Source organism: Eschrichtius robustus, chromosome 14 (genome assembly GCF_028021215.1).
Source record: "Eschrichtius robustus isolate mEscRob2 chromosome 14, mEscRob2.pri, whole genome shotgun sequence".
In the NCBI taxonomy this organism is placed as follows: Eukaryota; Metazoa; Chordata; class Mammalia; order Artiodactyla; family Eschrichtiidae; genus Eschrichtius; species Eschrichtius robustus.
In genome coordinates, this window is record NC_090837.1 from 1,458,513 (window position 1) to 1,479,843 (window position 21,331).

A 21,331-nucleotide genomic window follows, 5' to 3' on the forward strand; every position below is an offset into this window, starting at 1 on the left:
GTAAAAAATAAGAATTGTCATAAACAGAATGAAATATATAACACAATGCCATCAGTGTGTATTTAAATATATGCCCACAAAACAGCAGTGCACATTTTGCAAGGCCACATTAAAGAAAAAAGATAGTCATTAAACACAGATCAAGGAATTTCTAAAAATAAATCTTACGACAAAGTCTCAATAAACATACTCAAATAAATAAGGTAAAGATTCAATAAAAATAAAAAAGATACTAGTAAACACAGTTTTATGATTTCATAAGAGCAGGAGAGGAATGGACTAAAGGGGAATAAAAATAATAATAAAACCAGATGGAATCCGTGTGCAGACCAATGACACGTAATGTGTGTAGTGTGATTAGTTCACCCCATTTGTCTTGAGGTCCGATAAAGAAGATAAAGACGGAAGCAGTGAAAGAGGGGCTGTTAGACCCACGGAGGCTCCTCCAAGGTGGACATCCCCTTGTCTGTCCCCGTCCCCAGTAAAGGACATCCTGGCCCTGCCCCTCCACCAGTCATTGTGAATCGGGTAGCCCAACTGTTTTAATATTTGCCCAAGGCAGACAGTTTTTAAACATAATTCTCCTGGGATGAAATCATTAATTTAAAAGGGGAACTCATGTATTCTGAAGGCAAGGATAAATTAGCTGGGAATTATTCACTTGTAGATCATCTTAGTACATGGAAGAAAACACGAGACACTATAAAGCTCATGCACGGATAAGACTACTGATGCATTCCGAGATTCACCTTGTACTTGGATGTCTGTGCCCAGTCTACCTGCTGTTTTGATTGAATTTTTGTGATCTCTGCTCTGCCAGTGAGAGATAATGCACGTGCGTTTCACAAGATGGGAGATTCAGGGGCCATTCGCACCCAGACACGTGCCCAGGGAGGAAGGTGCCGGCAAACAAAGCCATGTTTTAAAAGCTTCCCATTTGTTTAGTTGTGTAAGTGATGCACGTTGATGGCAGGGAGAGGCGATCAGAAGACACAGGGCGTCAAAGAAAGAAAGTACAGTCATCCACATTCTATCATCAGGAAAATCACCGTTAACATTAATACTGTATCTTTTCCATTTTTTAGAACTTTGTCTAAAATAAGGCACACATATAATGCACGTAATATGTTTAACCTCATTGATACCTAAGTGGGGCCATATTAGAAATGCCATTTCATCACCTACCGCCATCACTCACCATACTACAGAGACCGCTGCACATAAATAATGCAGATCTGCACGACCATCTTATTCTGCAGAGTGTTCCATTGACGCTGTCCTGAAGTTCACTGGATGGTTTCCTCTTTTGGTCCCTCAGGATTCCGGAGGCTTTGGTATCACGCACGGAGATGTAATGAGTGTCCTGGGTTGCAGTTTGCCCTGAGCGCGAGCCCCGGCAGTGGGTATGCACTGTGCACACAGAAAGGGAAACTAAAACACCAGGTTCCTTAGCTGGAATGCTGTGGGTCGGGGGGAGGAACACGAAAGGGGGATCCTGAAAGCCGTAACGTGTCAGGGAGATGGCAGAGGAGACGGAGACCAAGAAAGGGAACCAACTACAAGGGCGTTTCTGAACTACTACCGGGCTCACCCTGACCCACGCCTATGGGCTCTGTTACTCATCAGCACACCGAAGGCTTTGAAGACTGTGCCCAGGGTAGACCAGTGCCCAGGTCCCAGGCTGACCGATGGTTAGAGCACACGAGGGACAGACACACATAGCACTTCCAAGGCTTTGGATTGGAAACTGAACCACAGCCCATGCAACGAAGGCAGGGACTTGCTGCATGTGCCTAACCAGGTCAACTGCCCTATAAAACAAGCCTTCCCCTTAGAGTTTAAGCAAGATCCAGATACATATAATGCAATATTTAAACTGTTCAGGATACAATCTGAAATCATATGCCATCAATCTGAAATTACAAAAAACCAGAACCATCTCAATACCTTGCAAGAGGGAGTTCCAATCAAGAGATACCAGCTCCTCTTTCTCTTCCGGTCCCAGGCATTTCGGGATCTGCGGGCCCCGATCAGGGCGAAGAGATAGGCCCGGCCCCGTGAGCCCCCAGCTCTGATCTCCACTCTCGTCCTCCAGTTGCAGACATGGCCAAGTCCAAGAACCACACCACGCACAACCAGTCCCGAAAATGGCACAGAAATGGCATCAAGAAACCCCGATCACAACGATATGAATCTCTTAAGGGGGTGGACCCCAAGTTCCTGAGGAACATGCGTTTTGCCAAGAAGCACAACAAGAAGGACCTGAAGAAGGTGCAGGCCAACAATGCCAAGGCCATAAGTGCACGTGCTGAGGCTATCAAGGCTCCCGTAAAGCCCAAGGAGGTCAAGCCCAGGATCCCAACGGGCAGCAGCCACAAGCTCAGTCGACTTGCCTACACTGCTCACCCCAATCTCGGGAAACATGCTCGTGCCCACATCACCAAGGGTCTCAGGCTCTGCCGGCCAAAGTCCCAGGCCAAGGCTCAACCAAGGCCAAGGCTGCAGGTGCAGCTGCGGCTCCAGCTCCAGCTCCCAAAGGTGCCCAGGCCCCCACAAATCCTCCAGAGTAGAGACCTTTATCTGCCAATGTGAGGACAGAAGGACTGGTGTGACCCCTGGGCTGCTGTCTGCATGGGGCTGGTGTCCTCCTGTGTTATTTGTACAAATAAACCTGAGGCAGGATCTGTCAAAAAAAAAAAAAAAAAGAGATACAAGCTCCAAAACAACAAAGATTTACTGTATAGCACAGGAAGGTATATTCAACATCATGTAATAAACTATGATGGAATAGAATTGAAAAAAATATATATATAATATAGAATTATATAATATATATATATAATTCTATATTATACATATAAACACACGTCAGGGAGATAACAGAAGACGGAGACCAAGAAAGGGAACTATAAGGGAAAGGGAAAAATATATATATATATATATATATATAATTAAATCACTTTGCTGAACACCTGAAACTAACACAATATTGTAAATCAAATATACTTCAAATTAAAAAAAAATAAAACACACCAACTCCAGGTGACACAGATGTTGGAATTATAGGACAAACCTTCAAAACACTTGTTATAACTATGCTCCAAGAAGAAACATGAGCAGTCTTTAAACAATGGAAAGAAAGAGATTCAAATAAGAAATAGAAGATAAAAAAGGAACAAATGAAAATTTAGAGCTGAAAAATACAATAACCAAAAGACAAAATACTGTCTGGTCTCAGAAGCAGAATGGAGTTTACAAAGGAATATGTCAGTGCCTTGATAACAGATTAATAAAAACTATCCATTCTGAGAAACTAGGAGAATAATACTGAAAGACCTGAACAGAGACTCAGAGACCTGTGGGACAATACAAATACAAACAAACGAAAGCCCAGCATTCATGTCACCAGAATTCCAGAAATAGAGGAAGAGTGTGGTGAAGGAAATAATTGCTAACACGTCCCAATTTGCGAAAACACAAAGTTACATATTCAAACGACCAAGTGAACCCCAAACAGGATAAATTCAGAGAGAGTCATGTGTACACATATCAGAATCAAACTGCTGAGAAGCAAACACAAAGAATAACCTTGAAATAACCGTGAGGACATTCCACGCACTGTTTCCCTGCATGTGTGTCATTGTGTGGAATGTCCTCACGGTTCTCATGAGAAGACATAAAATTAGACGATAGCAGAACACTCAGTTCCGGGGCTCAAAGAAATGGCGTCCACCAGAGTTCCACATCCGGTCATACACCCTTCAGTAAAGGTGATGCTGGGACCTTCTCAGAAGCAGGAAACCAGACGTGTCGCCAGCAGACCTGCTGTGAAGAAAAGATGCGGCACCTCCTCAGGCCGCTGAGAAAGAGACCAGAGGAAACCCAGGACTTCACAGGGGAGGAGGAACAGCAGAAAAGGTTAAGTATCTGGGTCCTCAGAATAGGCTGTTTTTCTCTCTTCAGTTCTTTAAAAGATGAAACTTCTGTTTTCAGCTCTGACATTCCAGAACTTGGAAGCTTTCACTTTCATCCACAACCAGGAAAAGCTGAACAAACTAAAAATCAACTTTGCCTGGAGGCATCAGAGAAGTGAGGTCTCGTGACAGACCACCACCTCAAATCTGGAGACGGGGGACGCAAAGGGTCAGGCCAGGACCTGCTCACCTGGGTCAGCACCTGGCAGGAACACTTTGGTGACACTGACCCACGGCAGAGCCTGAGTGAGGACTCGCATGAGGGCAAGAAGCTCCTGGTGGCCGCAGTGTCGGGGGGTGCCCACGCCGTCCTGGGTTTTATCTCCAGGAGCCCCACCAGGTTCTCCCCGGGAAGACCCAGGAAGATCCCAGTGGCTCAGGCAGAGGGAGGGAAGAGGAGTCCCTGTGAATGTGCCCAGAGACTTCTCTGTAGCAAAGGGCTGCTCTCCGGGTGGGAGTTTTCCAAAGCTCAGTCCTGAGGCCTCTCCTGGCCTGGAGAAAGGGTTGCCCCACTGCAGCCCCTCCAACTTTTGTCTCACCTGAGAGGGGAGGGGAATCCATCCCTCTGGATGAGCACGCGTGGAGGACGTGGCCCAGGGACTCAGAGATGAGTGATGAAAGAGAGATTTCAACATAAGATTGTAGACCAGTTTCCTCCCCCAAACCTACAACCACACCAGCAGGTCTCTGGCATAACATCCGTGATTAGGGCTGATAGAGCTGCAGGACCCAGCAGCTCTGCGGAGGAGCACGTGGGGAAGCCCAAGTCCAGGGGACCCCAGACAAACGCACGAGGGGAACATGTAGCCTCTGACACCTGTGGCCACAGCAAAGCTCACCCAGAGCCCGTTCCTACCCAGATGGATATGGAAGCTCCCACTAACGGCCTGCTCACACCCGGTCCTATCACCCAATGCAACACGTCCTGCTTCCAACAGAGACACATGACAGTGAGTGTATCACTGTCTGACGGGGTTTATAAGGTACGTAGATGTAATGCACAGGACAGCTGTAACATAATGTGGGAAGGTAAGGGGGCCTAGATCAGCTACTGTTCCTACGTTCCATGTGAAATCATAAAATATCAGTGTTAGGTCGATTGTGAAAAGTTAAGTAAGTGCATTTTAACGCCTAGAGCAACCACACACAGACACACACACACACACAACTATACAAGGGGTATACTAAAAATTCAACAGATAAATTAAAATATTAAAAAATAGAAATTGAAATAGAACACTAAAAAAAAAAATCGTGTGTTATAAAAGGGGCCAGAAAAGGGACAGAGAGGAATTAAGAACAGAGGCAGCAAACAGAAAAAACTAATAAATGATTAGATATAATTCAGACATTTCAATAGTTATGTTAAATATAAATAGCCTAAAACAGGGTTCAGTGCACTACAGCCTTTGGGCCAAATTCAGTTCAGCGCCTGCTTTAGTAAATAAAGTTTTACTGGAACACAGATGTTACCATTATCTGCATAATGTCTCTGGTACTTTTGTGCCTAAAATGCAGAATGATAGAGCTGCAGTGGAGACCCTATTTACTATCTGTCCCATTGGTCAAATACTGTCAGAATATTTTTTTTTAAAACCCACACATACAAAAATTATGTGCTGTCTGCAAGAAACCCACTTTAAATATATTATTCTAAGAAAGATAAGCTAAAATAATGAAAAAAGATATACTATGGAACATAAATCAAATGAAACCTAAAGAACCTATATTATTATCAAAGTAGACTTCAAGGCAAGGAACTATACCAACTATTTAAAGAAAAATACCAAGTGTGCACAGTCCCTTCCAGGAAATAGAAGAAAACATTTAGCAACTGGCTTTAGAAGCCAGCATTTCTACTCTGATACCAGAATCATGCAACCACAAGACAAGAAAACTAGGGAACAATATCCCTTATGTACAGACACAAAATCATCACTGAAATATTTTTTAATTGAATCATGAAAAAAATAAAATTTAATATTACACAAAGAATTGTAGTTTATCCCAGGCATATATGCCTAGTTCAATATTCAAAAATCAATCAACAACATGTATCACATTAACAGATTGGAAAAAAAAAGACAAAAACACATGATTATATCAAAAACACAGAAAGAACATTCGACAGAAATCAATATATCTATATGATAAAAACTCTCAGCAAACAAGGATTAGAGGGAGCTTCCTTAACTGGATAGTGGTCACCACACACACACACGCACGTGCGCACACACACACACACGTCTAAGTTATGCCTAGTTGTTCAAGATTGAATATTCCCCCTAGACTGTAGCACAGCGAAGATGTCCACTCTGACCCCTCCTATCAAACACTGTCTGGACGTCCTAGGGAGGGCACTGGGCAAGAAAGAGCAATAAAAGTCATATATGTTGAAACAGAAGAAATAAAACTGTCTCCATTTGTAGACAACATGATTCTCTATGAAGAATGTCTCAATAAATCTACCAAAAGAAAAAGAAAAAGGAAAAACCCTCTGGTAACTAATAAATGAGTCTTGCATGGTCTTAGTATACAGGTTAACAGACAAAAATGAATCACGTTTCTATGTACAAGAAGTACAAATCTTAACCACAAAATACAATTACAATCGGTCAAAACACATTGCAGGATCTGTAATCTGAACACAAAACACTGACACAACAAATTAAAGAAGATCTAAGTAAATGGAGAGACATACTGTGGTCATGTATTTGAGGATTCAAGAGTTAGAGTATCAGTTCTTCCCAAAATGATCTCTATGTATAATGCAATACAACAAAAATTGTAGCAAGATTTATTTGTAGATAGGGACAAGATGATTCTAAAATTATATGAAAAGGCAAATGAGGTAGAACAGCCAGAATAATTTTGAGAAAGAAAAAAAGTTAGAGGAACGTCCTCCCTCATTTTAAGAATTCATATAAAGTTAAAGTAACTAAGAGAGTGTGGTATTGATGAAAAAGTAAAAACTTACCTCAAGGGAACAGAAAATACAATCTAGAAATAGACCCACAGTAATATTGGAAACTCATTTTTTACCAAGTTGAAAGACTAATTCAGTGGAGTAAATATAGTCTTTTTTTTTTTTTTAAATATAGTCTTTTTGTCTAATGGTGTTGGAAAGATTGACATCCATATGCAAAACATAAAAAATAAAATAATCATCAAAGGAAGCCTTGTACCTTACACAAAAGCAAACCAAGTATTGGTCAAATGTAAAAAAGGAAAACCATAAAACTCTTAGAAGAAAATGTAGGAGAAAATATTCATGCCATACTTTAGGCAAAGAGTTATTAGATGTAAAACAAAAAGCATGACCTTTAAAAAATAACAATAAATTTACCAAAATTTATCCTTTTGTTCTGCAAAAGAAAATGACATTGATGGAATAAAAAGACAAGCTACAGACTGGAGAAAATATATACAAATCACATAAGTGACAAAATATTTGTATCCAGAATATCCAAAGAACTCTCAAAAGTCAACATTAAAAACAATTCAATAAAATATGGGCAAAAGATTTGAACAGACGCTACAAAAATACTGACAAATATGTGTGTGTATATATCGTATGTCATATACGATACAACGTATATGATATGTTCAGGATAAGATTCTCAATATCATTAATCACTAGAAAAATAAAGTTCTCAAGTGTGATACAGTTTCACACCTACTAGAATGACCATAAAAAAGATAGTAATAAATGTCAAAAGGTGTGTGGTGGGGATGTAATGCACAGCGTGGTGATAGTTAACAATTCTGTATTGAATGTTTGAAAGTTCCTTAGAGAGTAGATATTTAAAAAAATTTTTAAGAGAGTAGATCTTAAAAGTTCTCATCACATCTCAGTTTGTAAATTTGTAAAGTGATGGATTTTAACTAAACTTACTGTGGTGATCATTCTGTTGTATACCTGAAACTAGTACAAAGTTATGTGTCAATTACATCTCAGTAACACTGGAGGGAATAAAAGGAGAAGTAGATGAAATAACTTTAATCCTCATGCATTGCTAGTAGGAATGTAAAATGGTACAGCCACTTTGGAAAATAGTCTGTCTTGGTTCATTTGGGCTGCTGTAACAGAACACCATAAACTGGCCGGGTGGCCTATAAAGAGCAGAAATTTATCACGATTCAGGAGGCCGGGAAGTCCAATATCAAGGTGCTGGCAGATTCAGTGTCTGTTGAGAGCCCAGGTGCTAGTTCATAGCCCTCTTCTCAAGGTGTCCTCACATGGTGGAAGGGGAAGGGAGCTTTCTTGGACCTCTTTTCTAAGGGCACCAATGCCATTCATGAGGGCTCCACCCTCATGACCTAATCATCTCCCAAAGGCTCCATCTCAAAGTATCATCAACTTGGGGGCTAGGATTTCAACCTTTGATTCTGGGGGGACACAAACATTCAGACCACAACATCGTATGTCAATTTTTTTAATGAATATAAATTTACAATATGATCCAGCAATTCCAATCCTAGGTGTCTGTCTACCCAAGATAAATGAAAGCAGTCATGCATACAAAGATTTGTACACAAATGCTCGTAGCATAACATGATAGCCAAAACCCCAAAACATTTAAAATAGCCACCAAATGGTGAATAAAGAGACAAAATGTGTTCTATGTGTTTACTGGCATACTAACTGGCAATAAAAGACCAAAGCACTGAGGCAAGCAACAACTTGGGTGAATCGCCAAAACATGATGCTAAGTGAAGGAAGCCAGATGTGAAAGTCCTCCTCAGGTTCCCTTCCGTTCATGTGAAATGTCACGAAAGAAGATCCACAGACACAGACAGTAGATTCCTGGGTGCTAGAAGCTGGGGGGAGAACTGAGCGGAATATTCTGGGGGGCGATGGGATGTTCTAAAATCTCACTATGGTGATGGTTGTGCAACTCTTTAAATTTACTGAAAACCACTGAGTTGCACATTTAAATAAGCCCATGTTTTGGTACGTAAATCATACCCCAAAACGGTATTTTAAAATACCACTGCTCACCTTATTACAATGGATGAAGACTGACGGGACAGGGTGCGAATCACATCACAGGATGTGAATCAACCAGAACTCTCACACACGACTAGCAATAGCGTGAAAGGGCAGAATTTCAGAAAATAACATGACAGTTTCTTGAAAAGTTAGCACACACATACATACGACCCAGTCAATCCACTCCTAGATTCTTACCCACGAGAAATGAAAGCAAGTGTCTAAGCAAAAACATGTGCACGAATATTCACAGTAGCTTTATGTGTAATGAGTGAAAACTGGATGTAACTCAAATGTCCGTCAACAGTTGAAGGGAAAACAATTTGTGGTCCATGCGTACAGGGAACTACTCAGCAATGAAAAGGATGAACTAAGCTCTATGCCGCCACATGAATCTCAAGTCGTTCTGGGTAAAAGAAGCTGGACAAAATGAGTGTAAATAGCAGGATTCCATTTATATAAAATTCTAGAAAGTGGAAATTCTTTACAGTGATAGCCGGCAGGGCTTAGCTGCCGGTCAGGAGGCAGGGGACAAAAGGGAACAAGGAGATCTGGGGTGGTGATATGCTCATTACTGTGACTGTGATGACGGTTTCACACGGAGACACACATGTGCAAAATGATCAGTAGGTGCCTTTCATCTTGTGCCAATAGTAACTCGGTGAAGTTGCTAAAAGCAGAAATAAAAGCAAAGTGGAAAGTTCAGGGACTCCTCAGAAAGGTCGAGGCCAACCACCCCAGCCCGTGTCAAATGTGGGCGTTGGCTTTAAGTGAAGATGGTGGGATGAAAATGCCAAACCAGGGAGCGTCTGGGGACGGACTGCGGCACTGGCTTCCCCCCTGGTGTGCTGGGCTCAGGCGGCATAGGTGGTCTTCACTGGACAGAAAGCTCCGCCCTTGCAGGTGGTTGTTAGGAAGCACAGCACCCGCAGAGCGGGGGGGATCTCTGCCGAGCCTCCAAGTTGGGGGGGGGGGCGGACACTGGTGCCTGAGTCTCTGGACGCAGGACGAGGACAAGTCATCTTCACAAATTCCGTTGTTAAAACTGGCGATTTTGGCTAAGGGTCCAGACTCGGGAGAACACCTTGGGGAAGGGAGATTCACCCCAGTGCATCGGGAGACTTTTACTTGGCGGGCGCCGAGCTGCAGAGCTGTCACCGAGCTTCTCCCTGGCGGAGGCGGCCCGTCCAGGTGCTCCCAGGAGGTGGCTTCTGGCTCAGCTCTGACACCCCCTCAGTCGGAAGGGAGCGGCCGAGAGGGTCGGAGATGTTTCCAGAGTCCCGGCGTGGCCGCCAACGGGGGTCCAGGGCCGGAGCTGCGCATCGCGGGCCAACGGAAGCCAGTTCAGGTGCTGAGATGTTGTCCAAGGGAAATAAAGCCAGCCGCCCGCTCGAGGAAGGGCTCTCTTCCCGCTGTGTCAATCGCACGGTAGCTTCCTTTCCAGGGACTTGGGGGCGGGGGGGGCGGCAGTTCCTCGGTGGCCGGGGACAGCAGGGCAGGGCTCGCACGTGTGCTGCCCCCCTCCAGGCACGGAGACGCTCTGTGAAGCCAGCGTTACCCTGAGAAGCCGCCCGGACCGCAGAGCCCCCTCGTCGTGGGAAAGGCACCGACAGGGGCTGCAGCAAAGGATCGCGTCGAGCTGGCTTGATCCCGGCACTCCCGGAATATCTAGTCGCAGGATTCTTGCGCTGGGCCCACAGCTCCTTTATCATGTGGAACCTGGACCGTGCAGAGGACACTGGGGGGAAGGCTGGTCTGTGACGTGAGCCCCCCCTTCTCAGCGTGGAGGGCAGGATCCCCAATACTTGGGCAAAATCACTGCAGCCGGAGTGGACGAGTGACACGTGTGCACACGTGGCTCTTAAAGCCTTCCGCGTATCCAGACGTTCGGTCTCCGCAGTGAGCCCATCAGGTGTCTTCACTACTATGTACAGGTGAGGAAAGTGAGACACGGAGGTGAGGTCACCTGTCCAGCACGGAGTGGGGCCCGGGACTCGATCTGCAGGCGCTGCCCGGCTCCCCGCGCTCGGGGCTCGCGGAGCTGGCGGGCGCCCCGGGCCCGGGACCCGTCCCGTCAGCTGACGCTGCGGCCACAAGCCCGCGAGCGCCAGGCCCTCCTGGCAGAGGCCGCAGGGGCTGCAGCTGGAGGGTCACCGCGGGCCGGTCTCAGCCTCTCCCGCGCTGCCCGCCCACCTGGGCTGGGGTGGAGGCTGTGAAGCCCCGGAGGCCCCGTGGCGGCTCCTGTCCTGCCTGCGAGTCTAGGCCCAGATCCCGGCCTCCTGGGCCAGCAGGGAGCGGGCGGCCTCTCTCAGTCGCATCCTGCGGGCGCTCCTCTAGACCGTGGAGGCGGCAGTGCGCGATGGGCCTAAACGCCCCCCGGCTGGGCCCGCGTCAGGGGCAGCGGCGCAGGCTCTGCCCACACCCGTGAGAAGGGACTGGGTAAGGCACTCCCGAAACCCGCCTAATCCCCTCCGGATGCAGCAGGCTGTGCCCCCGGGGCGCCCTCCGCAACACTCCCAGCCCCGGCCGGCTGTGTCCTCGGCTGGACTGCCCACCCCGGGGCCCACGTGCCGATTCCTGAGGCATTCCATCTGGTCTCCGCCCCCTATGGGGACCAAAGTAAACCTGAAGCATTTTTGTCAGTTCCCCGCAAAGGGCTGCAGACCCCGCGTCTCCGAGTTCAGGGCCGCTTGTGACGACTGGAAACCTCTTCCCGGGAATGGGCAGACCCCGCACACCCCGCAGGTGACACCCGCCTCATCAGACCGTCCTCGGTGACAGTTCTCCAGATGTGCCCGGTGTTCTCCTCACGCCCCAGAGCCCCGTGGGAGCGAGCGCATGCACGTGGCTATTCAGGAGGATTGATGGGGACAGTATTTTTTCCTACTAACTTCTGAGCAAAGATAGATTTTCCCCATAACACGGTCGTAAAACCTTCATAAGCAATAATTACGTGTTTCTTATGTGAGTGGTACATTGCCTGTTAAGTAGACAAAAAGCAGTTTAGCTGGTCAATGCCTGGTATCTTCAATGAATGCAGTAGAGAAGAGTCCCTCCCACACCCGTTTTGGGGGGTTGCTGCTTCGTTGGGGGAGGCACCCTGGCCCTTGTAGGGCAGGAAGACCCTAGCCTCCCTGGGGCTCAGATTGGGAAGGGGACACTGCGTCGGTCAGCTGTGGCCACAGGAATGCCACCTAACCAACCACCCAGAAACGTGGTGGCCTAAACAACAGCCAGTGTTCTCGTGGATCTGCAGAGCGGCTGCACGTCGGCTCGGGGGGCCTGCCAGGTCTCGGGGCTCACTCATGGGTCGCAGACGGCCGGGGACTGCCTGCTCTGGGCTGGACGTGTCTTATCCTCCTGGGAGCGTGGGCCAGCCTGGGCATATTCTTCTCCCCACAAGAGCAGAGAAGTCAGAGGGAACAGGGCACGTCAGAGGGCTCCCGAGTCCGGCTCGGAATTGCCCCACTGCCCTTCTCCCTGCATCTAGTGGCCAAAGCAAGTCACGGGTTCAAACCCAAGGTCAAGGGAACAGGTGAGGATACAGGAACGGGTGACGAACTGGGAACAAGAGCACAGCCTCTCACGGAATCAACCTTAAACGTTCAACCTTGTCCCCACACGGGTTCAAATTGCAGTTGGAGGCAGGACTGAGGGGAGAGGAGTTTCCTCACAGACATTTCAGACCCTGCTGCACCCTGAGCTGCGCCGCCCGGACCGTTCTGTGAGTTAGTGTGCAAGTGTGAGCATGTGTGCACATGTGCATATAAAACGTCGGCAATTATCTTGTTTGAAGCGGTTGCATTTTCACTACAGTTGACCCTTGAACAACTCGGGGGTTAGGGACGCAAACCACTCATGCAGCTGAAAATCTGTGTATAACTTTACAGCCGGCGCTCTGGATCCACGGTTCTGCACCCTCAGATTCATCCAGTCATGGATAGGGTAGTACGCTAGTATTTATTTATGAAAAAAACTCTGCATATAAGTGGACCCACACAGTTCAAACCTATGTTGTTCAAGGGTCAACTGTATGTCTTTGAGGGATTACCGATATTTTGTTTTTATTTGGCTGCATGTGTAACAAAAGAGGAACATAATAAAATAACGTTATAACACTTACCAAAAAAACCCCATTTTCATCCAGTTTAGTACCTAGGTTATATTCTAATTTTTCCAATTGTTCTCAAAACATTTTCTGTGTTGGTGTGTGATAACCAGGACCCCCCGTTACTTTGAAAACTGCTGAGTAAAGGTCAGGACTTGCCTTCTCCTTGCCTGCGCAGTGGGACCTGTGCTCCACGGCTCCCCCGGGGCTCCACTTCACAGGAGAGTGACAGTCAAGGGTGGAGCGAATGGTAAAATTGGAAAGTCACCATTTTACAACCCTCAGAGGAACCGATGATCGATCCAGGCCAGGCTCATCGACCGGGGAGGAACCAACAGGTGAAAGATGGATGAACGGGACGCTCACCTGGTGCCAAGGTGCCCACCCCTGCGCTTTCCTCCTGGTCCCTGGGGACGTTCCACCTGCTCCCTGGAGAGACCGGCTGGTGTCACCTGATCCAGGACCACCTCGGCATCACAGATGAGCACCTGTCCCCCTGCAGCTCCTGACGTCGTGCAAGGAGTTGAACAGCTACCATGTCAGCATGTAAACGACCCCAAAGTGTACAACTCTGGTTTCTTTGTTGGGCTGTTCCTTTGGAGGTTTTCTCGGCTTTGAACCTCCCACGAAATTCAAACAATGGAGTTCACCTGGGCTTGTCTAGACGCCTCAGATGCCAGGATCCTGGAGGGGAAATCTGAACCCACTGTGTGTGTGAGAGAGGGTGAGGGGTGCGGGAGGTGCCTGTCCCCATCACGGGGAACGTGGGCACAGAGCCAGGAACTCCTGAGTCCCATCAGTGCCCTCTGTCGAGACTGGAGGAATTGTACTCCTTTGTCATTTAGTGATGTGGGATTGGAAGATACCTGAGAACAGGGTTTGGGGAAATAAATAAGTGAATAAGTGAGGGAAAGTACAATTCGTATTTCAGACTGGCTCTTGAGTGTGGGGACAAAGCTTAGGAAAGGAAAGGAGGGAGAGAAGGGACAGCAAACGAGGACAAGGGACGAAGGTCTCGTCAGACAGAGAAGGAGCAGAGCTGGACCCTGGCTGGGCCTCCGGTTGGAATAAGCCCCAGACACGGGGTCTTGCCCGAGGCCCATCCCCAGGGTTGGAAGCAGATTCCCTTCGGCCCTGGGCCGCCTCCAAACAGCTGACCGATTCCGCTCCAACCCCAGGAGCGCGGCCTGTCTGGGGGTTGTCTAGGACGATTGCCCGGATTCCCTCCTGTGGTAGGGACCGCGGCCGCATCCCCAGCACCGGAAGTTTCCCGGACTCCAGTCAAGGCCCAGCCTCCTCCCCAGGCCTGCCTCTCCTTCACTTAGTTCTCCCTGAAAACCAGGTTGGGGGCATCGATGTCCTGACCAGGAGGCTCCCACACCCCAGGGCGTGCTGACTGCAGGCAGGGAGACACTGGGGCGGCCTCGGGGGAGTCTGGTCAGAGGCTGCACTCGGGTGCGTCCCGGGGCTGCATTCCTGTGTGGCCATGAGCGCCCCTCCTACTCCAGGCGAGACACTGAAGCCCCTCCTGACACGAGAGGTCGGGATCCGGAGGCCCTGGGCTTCAGACAGGAGGGAAGACCCAGAGGCGGTGTAGCTGCACAAGGTGTGGTTTAGGAGGACTCTGCCCCGGCGTGAGAGGGACATGAGGCCGTGCTGAGCGCTGTCACTGCCGCGGCCGGAGCACAGGGGACGCCCGTCCTGGGGATGGAGGAGGTGGGAGGAGCTGGGCCTCGGCGTCACACCTGTGAGGTGTCAGGTGGCCTCGGCAGGAGCAGTCGTCGTGGTGTCACCCTGCTGCACCTGACTTCCCCCTCCTTCCACCCGAGCGGCTCCTCCCATCCCGGTCAGCTGACTCCTTCTGCCACCGGTGCCCACAGGGATGCAACGGTTTGTACACAATGTCAGACACGCAGGCACACAGCGAAGAGGCCTCCGGTCAGCTGTCTGGAGTCGCACCTGCTAAATGCTGCTCATCGAGCCCCGCCTGAGGCCCTGCTCTTCCTAAAGCAGAAGCAGCAGCAAACCCCCCAGACCAACGTGTGTCAGCGTGGCAGGTGTGATTTACAGTTAGTTTATTTTCTTCTCTGTTATTTGCGTTCTTTTATATTTAAAATTTTATTTACTTTTCTTATTGAAGTCTAGTTAATGTACAGTATTATACATCACAGGTGTACGATATAGTGATTCACATTTTTAAAGGTTATACTCCATTTATAGTTATTTTAAAATTAAGCTGTATTCTCCGTGCTGTACAATGTATCCTTGTAGCTTCTTTTATACCTGATAGTTTGTACCTGTTACTCCCCGATTCCCTTCCCCGTCCCTCTTCCCACTGGTAACCACTAGTTTGTTCTCTATATCTGTGAGTCTGCTTCTTTTTTGTTATATTAACCTTTGCTGTATTATTTAGAATCCACATATAAGTGATATTAGTATTTGTCTTTCTCTCTCTGACTTATTTCACTTAGCATAATGCCCTCCAAGTCCATCCATCTTGCTGCAAATGGCAAATTTTCATTCTTTTTTATGGCTGAGTAGTATTCCATTCCACATCTTCTTTATCCGTTCAACTGTTGATGGACACTTAGGTTGCTTCCACACCCTGGCAACTGTAAATAATGCTGCTATGAACATTGGTGTGCACGTATCTTTTTGAATTAGTGTTTTTGTTTTCAGATATATACCTAGGAGTGGAATTGGTGGGTCACGTGGTAGTTGTATTTTTCGTTTTTTGTGAAATTTCCATCCTGTTTTCCATAGTGGCTGCACCCATTTACATTCCCACCAGCAGTGTAGGAGGGGTCCCGTTGCCCCACATCCTCACTGTAGTTGGTTAATTTTAGTGAACAGAGAGTTAACCCCACAGAGCAATAAAGCCACGACCTCCCCCCAGACAGAGGCTCCCCTCAGCAGGAACCAGGATTCTCAGCACCTGCTTCCCCTGCCCCAGCCCCCGGGACAGGCCGGTTCCCTGCAGCACGCCCCGCCCACGGGAAGCGCCCACCCCGCCCCACCGCGCATCTGCCCTCGGGCTGCTCTCTGTGCGTTCAGCGCTCGGCCTCCACCTGCACTTTCCTCCTCCCAGTGACCAGTCACAGCACGTGTGCTTCCCATCCTCAGCCCCAGTGAGAGCCCGGAGTCAGCCAGGCCTCCAGCCATGTGTGTCCCTGCGTCACTGTCACCCTGTCACCCCACCCGAGACCAGCAACGTGAATGGGGGATTCCGTGCAGTCAGCCCTGCAGCCAGTCTGTCCTGCAGGAGGTGACACGGGGACAAGCACAGGTGAGAAGGGCCTGCCCTCTGCCAGCCTGAGGTCCAGGTGCAGAGCCAGGGAGACCCATGTGCGACCTTGCCCTTCAGGGTAAAGGATGCAGAGCAGGCTCCGGGGTCCAGGGTTCTCGGTGCCACAGCAGACACCCTCTCTGTCTTAAAGACAAAGGGGAAATCATCCTCTGCTCTCAGGGTCCACAGAACTGCCGGGGACCCAGAAAACAGGCCCTTCTCCGGAGGCCGGGCAGCAGGGACCCTGCAGAGGTCACACCCAGGCACCCCTGCCCATGCACCACACTGGCTGCCACGTGACCGCTCCAGCTCTGCTCCCTCACTGGAGCCCCTAGACCTGGAGCAAGCGCCCCACTGCCCAAGCCTGGAGCACCTCCCCACCCCCGGGGGGCCAGACATGCAGGAGCCTCATGTCTAAAAGGAGCCACACGGGGTCCCTGTGAGCGATGAACACGCGGCGTTTAACCTGCCCCCGTCCACGCACGCCTCTGTGGCTGCTGGTCTGAAATGTCTGTAAACACTGCAGTGAAGGCTTTATTCATATACATGTACGCACACACATACACGCAGGTACATCTACTGAACTAATTTCCAGAAACGAAGGCCCCGTCGAGGAGGAGCGTAGATGCGAAGGGGCCAGGCTGCGTCAGGAGGCGCGCTGCAGGCTGAGTGCAGGAAGCTCTGATCGATGACGACACAGTCCTTCCTCCGCGGGCACCGTGTCCTGTGGGGTGAGGACAGGCTGCTCTGTGAGGGACACCCCCTCCTGGTCGATGGAGCTCCAGTGAGTCTGCCACTGAACAAAGGCTAAATTAGAGCCCTGGCTCTTTCTGACTTCAGGGAACATTATGGCAGCCAGTGCCCTAGTTTTTCCACAATTGTACAGAAAAACATTTTTTTGAAAACCGGTGATGGGCTTTTATTCCCTTCCTGTGTCAGTTTAAGGCAGGCTCCTAGCCACCTTCTCCAGGGAAGATCCCATTATGCCCGAGCTCACAAGGAGAACTGAGGGAAACCAGACTCATGTCCACGGTTCAGCAGGGTGAGCTGGAGCTGATCACCTGCTCCTGACCAGCGCCTGGAGCCCTGCTGGGTGCTTTAGGCTGAAGCCAGGAGGGCAAGTGGCCGGAGAGACTTTATAGGAAAAGGGAACCAGCACAGAGACCAGATAAAGAGGAGCGACGTGGACAGGGGACTGGCACCCATCAGTCACCAGGTGTTGACTGGGTCCCCGTGTGGACTCGACTCTCTGGGGGAAACAAGACGCAGCGATGCCGGATCCAGACCCTCGGCCGAGACGCACCACGTCCGTGCGCTGGAGATCAGGCAGGACGTGCTAGGTTATGCTGCAGCGACAAACAACCCCAGGTCTAGTACTCACCAAAACAGACGCTCACTCGTGCTCATGCTGCGTGTTCGTCTTGTCGTGGCTGTGGATTTGCCCCACATCATTGTCACTCCAGGACCCAGGCTACCGAGGCAGCTTCTGTCTGGAACGCTGCTGTTCACTGCGGCAGGGAAGAGAGTGACACACTGGTTCCTAAAGCTTCTATCAGAGGGGACACTCGTCACTCCTGTCACATTCCACTGGTGCAAGTTCCAGGACAGAGGCAGGTGACCCCCACTGGACTTGCAGCTGAGAGAGTGTGAGGTCCGGAGATGCTGCAGCCTTTCTGCGTCCATCAGGGAGAGTGTATCTGAGAAGGAAGCTGACCCGGAAGAAGAAATCAGAGAGTGAGAGGGAGAGAGGGAAAGTGAGCCCTGATGGCGTCACCGGGTCTGAATCCAGCCTTGGAGAGGCCAGCTCTGGCCCTAGACTGTGGAAGAGCTTGAATCTGAAACCCTCCCGTTTTTCCTAAAGCCGGTTAGAGTTGGGTTTTCTGTCCTTTACAACTAAATGCGTTCTAGCTGCACAGAGCACTTAGGGCTCTGCCTGGCCTTTCTCGGGACACAGGACTGGGCAGGTGGAGAGTCCTCTGATGCAGGGTGCCTCCTCCCAGGCAGGGACCATGGGCCAGCAGGACGGTTAGGGGCTCAGCTCTGGATTCTGACGGCCTGGGGTGAAGCCTGCTTCTCACTTGTGCAACCTCTACCTCTTCTCCTCTACGCCTGAATCGGGGACGTAACAGAACGTACCTCATGGGGTTGCTATGGGATTATGGAAGCCAGAAATAAATAGTAAATGCCTGCTGCCTGTCAGTGCTCAAGAAAGGTCAGCGGGGGTGTCTCTGTGTCCCCAGTACCACCCAGGGTCTGGAGTGAGAAGTTTCTCGGGAAATGTGACGAGGCAGCGCACGGGATCGTTTACGAGCTATGACCCACGTGGGGAGAGCGCCTCAGAGAACATGTGGGTGAGGGGGTCTCCCACAGGAGGCAGGTCACGAACTGAGGACCATGAACAAGCGGGGCTCCTATGGGAAGTGGGGACTGGGGTGCAGGCGCTCGCCCCGCTGAGCCGCGAGGAGGACAGGCGGGAGAGGCTGGCTGGTGTCACCTGTGCCGGCTTCACATCACGAGGCACAGGTACATGGGTGAGAGCGGGCATGAGATGTTACAACACAGCGTCCAGTGGCAGAAGCAGGTTATGAAATACCACGTGCCGCATTATCCTATGTTTGGTGAAAGAAACGTTTTGCATACCTTTGAATACAAACAAAGAAGGAGAACCATCTAAATATTACTGGTGAACATGAATTATTAGTTTTTTCTCTTCTTATTCTATAAATGATTGTTTAGTCTTAATTTCATAATGTCTGAATATTTACCTTGTAAGTATCTGAATAATATATATATGTTTCAAAAAGTTATTTTATAGAGAAACAAGTTAAGCCAAACCAGAAAGGAAAAAAATGACTCTGCTTTCTCAAAGAAATCAACGACATGAAAAAGAAAGACTCTCATTCAGTAAAAAGGAAGAAGGGAGGGGCAGTTATGACAACGGTGACGACGAGGAGGGGTTGATATGAAGGTCATTATGATTGTGGAGAAGATAACGATAACGGTGATGACAACCTCAGTCCCGTCACTCACCGGCGTGTGTCCTTGGACAACGGAATGGACCACTCTGTGCCTCAGTTTCCTCATCCCAAAACTGAGGATAAACTCTCCCCACGTCAGGGTGAGGACTGAGCGAACTGGTCCTGTAATCAGAGCTCCCCAAGCATGGCCGGCACTGAGTGAACATCCTGAATGCTGGTCTTCTCATCTGCACACTGGCCAGGGGAGACTAGGGGTCTTTCCTGGGCTGGGGTCTCAGAGGGGACAATGGCAGAGGCCACTCCTTCCTGGGCTGCCCAGGAAGGGGACGTGCTCACCGGGAGACTGGTTTGCTCCTGTTAGCTGCAGTGGGGAAGCCCAGTCTGGGTCTATTACACATGCTGTTCTAAGTCCCTGTCCGCATCTTGCTACAGCAGGAAAATTGTGTAGGTTTAGAAGCTAGATTCTCTGTAAGAAAAGATAATGGAGTCTCCAGCAGGGAGATCAGATGGAGAGTGAGTTCCCTTTAGGAGGTGCCAGCAGTCGCCTTGTCGGGGAAGACAGGCTTCTCTGCTTTAATCTGATCTCATTCAAATTCAGTATCTCTCAGTTGCCCACGTCACGCGCTTACATCCAGAGCCGGGTGCCCCACGCTGGGGGGGGAGCAGCACACGCCTGTCAAACCAGAATGATGCCGTGGCCATGTCGTTTCTGTGGGCTGTGATGTGAGGACATTGAGAGACCAGGAATTTCAGCTGATAAACACCTCCTCCCTGACCCGGTGCCATCATCAGGGTAACAACAGGCTGTCCCTGGACATCCTGGGGGGTTGCTTAGGGCACTAGAGTCTGTCCAACTGGAGACCTGCCTCTGCGGTGCTCAGCGCAGTGCTGCAGGTGGTCAGTGCCAGGAGGGGACAGCAGCAGCGCTGTGAGCGTCTGGAGCTGGGGAGAGATGCTAGCAGGGGCTTCAGGAGAAGGTGGCCCAGAGGGAAGTGTGGAGGGTGAGCGTGTCGACAAAGGCTCAGGGGCAGCGAGGGACATTCTGGGGACAGCTGAGGTGCGGACACAGTCCCAGCGATGGAGAGCAAAGGCTGTCGAGGGAGATCGAGGGCGTGTTGTGCAAAACAGAGAGTGGGTAAGCGCATGGAGGTCAGACAGACCAGGCTGCTGGGTCTGAGCCCAGACTCTGCAGCTCACCACCTGTTCAACATTAGGTGAGTCTCTTAACCTCTCTGTGCCTCAACTTCTTCCTCACTCAAATGGGGATGGCGACACTACCTTATAGACTCGTGATGACGTCAACAGAGTAACAGATTGAAAGCACTTGGAGCAGTGCCAGGACTTGTGAGTGCCACATTCAGCGATGGCGGCGACCATGACGACGACGACGGTGATGGTGACGACGACAGTGATGCTGGTAACGACGGCAGTGATGATAATGGTGGTGACGACGACGATAACAGTGAGGAAAGCACGCAGCCCAGGATGGACATAATGTCCTTCCAGCATCAGACCCTGAGGCTCCCAGAGACTTCTAGAAGCCCCTGATGGCGCTGCTCAGTTCCAGACACATCAGGAAAGAACCACTCTCAGTGACTGAAACAGAGGACCTTTAGAAAAACAGCATTCCTCATAAGAGCAACAGGAAATGCAGTTAAGTAATCAATATTAAATCTCTTTCAGTCTAGACACAAATAATGAGATTTCATAAAATTATAATTTGAAGTGCAATACACTATAGAATGTCCGACTATCTCTCAAATGTGATTTTCTTCCCTTGTAATTGATTAGTGGGATAGACTCACCAAGGTATAGTGTTTACAGCTGATCGTGGACAGAAGCTGATGTCCCCAATGTCAGAACACCCCGCTGATGCACACCTGATACACACCCCGTCACCAACCCGGGGTCACAGCCCGTGGCTGACCCTCTCTGCCCTGTGGAAGGCAAAGGTGCCCACTGCCAGCACACGCTGCCCCGGTTCAATGCTGG

The 21,331-nt window shown here is 49.4% G+C and overlaps 1 long non-coding RNA gene and 1 pseudogene across 2 annotated transcripts; one reads left to right on the forward strand and one right to left on the reverse strand.

The window, feature by feature from the left end:
* The first annotated feature begins 2,008 nt into the window (after positions 1-2,008).
* On the forward strand, positions 2,009-2,699 carry LOC137776493 (large ribosomal subunit protein eL29 pseudogene; annotated as a pseudogene).
* A 14,206-nt stretch (positions 2,700-16,905) lies between these two features.
* Positions 16,906-20,936, reverse strand: LOC137776530 (uncharacterized). Of its 2 annotated transcripts, none has more exons than XR_011076244.1 (4): positions 20,618-20,936; positions 18,856-19,001; positions 17,743-18,070; positions 16,906-17,157 (listed from the first exon to the last, which is right to left on the reverse strand). It is a non-coding gene; the product is annotated as an uncharacterized lncRNA (long non-coding RNA). The 2 variants fall into 2 exon arrangements; XR_011076243.1 differs by lacking the exon at positions 20,618-20,936 and adding an exon at positions 19,392-19,754.
* Between the last annotated feature and the right edge of the window lie 395 nt (positions 20,937-21,331).